This window comes from Myxocyprinus asiaticus, chromosome 23 (assembly GCF_019703515.2).
Source record: "Myxocyprinus asiaticus isolate MX2 ecotype Aquarium Trade chromosome 23, UBuf_Myxa_2, whole genome shotgun sequence".
Classification (NCBI taxonomy): Eukaryota; Metazoa; Chordata; class Actinopteri; order Cypriniformes; family Catostomidae; genus Myxocyprinus; species Myxocyprinus asiaticus.
In genome coordinates, this window is record NC_059366.1 from 28588701 (window position 1) to 28592613 (window position 3913).

At 33.7% G+C, this 3913-nt stretch overlaps 1 long non-coding RNA gene across 1 annotated transcript; it reads right to left on the bottom strand.

Annotated features, from left to right (window-relative positions):
* Positions 1-991: 991 nt before the first annotated feature.
* LOC127413519 (uncharacterized) lies at positions 992-2615 on the bottom strand. Its single transcript, XR_007892605.1, has 3 exons — positions 2576-2615; positions 1554-1644; positions 992-1461 (listed from the first exon to the last, which is right to left on the bottom strand). It is a non-coding gene; the product is annotated as an uncharacterized LOC127413519 (long non-coding RNA).
* Between the last annotated feature and the right edge of the window lie 1298 nt (positions 2616-3913).

Genomic DNA, 3913 nt, shown 5'->3' on the forward strand with positions numbered 1-3913 from the left:
TAGCCTGATAATATGTCCCTACCAACCTTCAAACCAAACCTACGCCCTTGTGATCAGACAGCTGTAGCTCCAAAAATGACATAAAAGAAACATAAAAGTAATCCATATGACTCCAGTGGTTAAATTCATATCTTCAGAAGCAATATAATAGGTGTGGGTTAAGAAATAGAACAATATTTAAGTAATTTTTACTCTAAATATCCACTTTAACTTTCACTTTCAGATGTGAAAAAGATATTCTTCTTAAAATCTTAATTTGTGTTCTTCTGAAGAAAGAAAGTCATACACATCTAGGATGGCATGACGGTGAGTAAATGATAAGAGAAGTTTCATTTTTGAGTGAACTATCCCTTTAAGATTATCACTAACAAATGACTTAAATTTTGTGTTATTTGTCACCAAAACCTATTGTATACCTTCAGAAGACTTGGAATATGACGCACAAATCGCATGGCCTACTTCTATAATACTTTTGGGTCCTTTTTTAATCTTTGAAATTATGCATCCACTGCCATTGTATTGAAAAGACGGACTGAGATATCCTTTTAAACATCTCATTTTGTGTTCCGCTTAAGAAAGTAAGTCATGTGGATTTGGAATGGCATGAGGGTGAGTAAATAATAACAGAATTTCCATTTTTGGGGGAACTATCCCTTTATGGTAAGCACTCACACTTGTTACTCATGTAATATCTCCTCATTGGTGGAACAATAATTTTAGGAACATTAATGTTCTCATTAATGGTAACATTTTAGTGTTAATAAGTCAAAAATGTCCAGATACCCTGTTCAAAATAACAGAATGTGAAATCTGGATGGCAAGGGCCAGCGGCACATGGCTTTGACGGGATATTGCATTTCTGACAACAATAAAAGTGTCAATCCCCCAACACACACACACACACACACACACACACACACACACACACACACACACACACACACACACACACACACACACACACACACAGAGAGACACACACACACACACACAGTGTTGTATCAGCCTTTACAAGTAGGTTTAATTATTGTCTCTCTTGTCGTCTTGCCTTCTCTAAGACCGATCTCAGTGTCAGAGAGTGTGACAGATGGAAACAGAGTGAAGGTACACCTTGCCACATACACCACTCCCTGCCACAATTCCTGTCCCCAAAGTCAGCATTTCAGAACTAACAATCCAAAACGTATATTTTCTGAATGTCTCTTTTAATTCCTTTCTCTCTGTTGAATGTTGAATGTCAAAAAGCTTCACTTTTTAAACTTAATTCCATAAACAAATGAACCAGAATAAACCATTAACCTTGTTTGAAACTTTTACCGGGTTACATGTGGTGTAAGCAGGACTTCACCAAATGATGATGGAAAGTCACACTTAAACATAAAGAATGAAAAGCCCCATGCTGTTGATTAATAGGGCATGAGACTGAGGTGACATCTGCCAGAAAAACTGCAGGAATACATCCTGTGGATGACAGAGTTCAAAGGGATGTTATATTGATGTCTGGCATTGTAGCCTTATTATGTGCCCTACTGTCTTATAAAATGCATACAAACCATTGCTGCACACTTTTACTTCTAAATTTGTCATGAACGTGTGTTTCATGAAAGTGTCTTGTTGATTCTTGGTCCTTTTTATCTGCTGTTCCTGTACAAAAGAAACATGCCAAAGTGTTCAGCACTACTGTATTTTATCAATGCTGAGGCGTAACACAGCAAAGCACTGATTGTAACCCACAAGCAAGTAAATCACTATATTTCATTTTGTAATAATACATGGCAAATATTAATACACTGGCCACTGTAAAAGCATATTTTCGTGGCCACCTGTAATAACTCAGAAAAATAACCAGTGCCATTATGATAAAAATATAATATTTTATTCAGTTAACATGTATTAGACATTTGTTACATGACAACAAATTCAGAACTAACTTAAGAAACACCTTATTGCAACAAATGCTTTGCGTTTCAACTGCAGCCCAGCTTAATAAAGCTTCATTTCAGGCCTTGTGTCAAGAATAGATAGACAGATGCAAACAGCTTATCTTTCAACACAGTGATACATCATCCTGACATGTAACAGTGACTCAAGACATTGTACAAAGGTATGACTTATTGCACAAGCCAAAACACACACTATAGTGTAACCTCAATCAGAAATTTCATAGCAAGAGTGTTTTATTTAATATGTAATGTAATTTATGTAATGTGTTTCATGGACACTAATATTTCAATTTATTTTGCATTAAGTGTCTCAGATTCAACGTATTTGAGCTCACTGACATAATAAGACATCACATACACATCAGTGGCCTTTCCAATAATGATGTGATGGGAGTCACAGAATGCATAGAAATAAATATTCTTATCTGAGAGCTATTATATTAAACCAGAAGCCCGATATTACCACAAATGTAAATTACTGATAGCATGCATATAATGCCGGCTATATCCATGAAGTCAAATTATATGACAAAATGGAATTTATAGCAGTAAAAAAAACAAAAACAAAAACAAACAAACAAAAAAAAACAGCATCTGAATATAAATAGGTATAAAAAAACAACAACACTCACATTAATATGCATGATATTCATGATGCAGTGGTGATTCCTCTTTCTACAATATGAGCAAGAGGTTGAAGAAAATAATTTATCAAAACCAAATTTCCCTCTAGTGGTGAGAACATAGTACCTCCTCTAACAACATGCATTTTAAACTCTAGATTGATAGATTTTGGATCCACCCACTAAGGACACTGTGACATACAGAACACTCATATAGTGTCTGAGTGAGTATAGTTTTGTTGCTCTATTGTGTTAAATCTGTTGTAATTTAATCCATAAAGTCTGGTTCATTAGACTCATGAAATCTCACCCTCTTTTCAGGAACTCTCTTTCTCTCTCTCGAAGGCCTGTTTGAGGTCATGTCAGCAGAAACCCTTACTTATCAGAGTGAGTTATGGGCTTGTCTGCAGTAATGGTCTGTCAGACACTCACTCTGTCGGCCTTTCTGTTTTTCTCCTGCCCTCCTCTCTTCTATCATGCATCAGCAGAGCTACCAATGACGACTCTCACAGACACACAGTGTGTATTCCTGTGAGTATAGGCTACTGTATGTGTTAGGGGGAAAAGTGAGAAAGTCAGACACTGAAAGAGAAAGCAAGCAAAAAAGCAAGAAAGACTTCCAAACTCTGTATCAGTGGTGTTCAATGCTGAACAATCTGTTATTGGATATAATACATTTTATTGATTGCACAATTGTATTTAGTAGTACCAAGTATTTCCATGGTACAGATGTATGAAATTATAAAAACCTGTTTTAGAATGTGTATTGCATTTTCTTTTACTCTCATCTGAGATGGGATTAGTACATACATTTGTTTTATTGTCATCCAATTTGATTAGGTTTGTGGTGCATTTTAAAAAGTGCACTCACAAAAAATTTGATAGCCAATTTTTAAGATTGACTAAGATCACATTTATAACATTCCATCAAATTAAATAGTGTAATGTTTAACAAAATTAAAATAATAAAACTTTTTTTTAATAAAGATTACTACGTTCAATTTGATGGATTTTTATTTTATTTTATTTTTTATTTTTTTTATGAAATTGAAATGTGCAAATCTTATAATTATTTTTTGAAAGTTTTGTATATATTTCTGATTACCAGATATTTTTCATTAGCTTTTTCAGAATTCTTTTTCTTGGCTTTTTGCTGTCTAGACTGTGCTCTCTCCCTCTCCTTCACTCAAACAAATATATATATATATATATATATATATATATATATATATATATATATATATAGCTGATAAATATATCTATATTTTTAATGGAATTTTGTTATGAAATTGAAATGTGTAAATATAAAATATATTTTTGGGAGTAATTTTTTACTTTTTCAGTTTT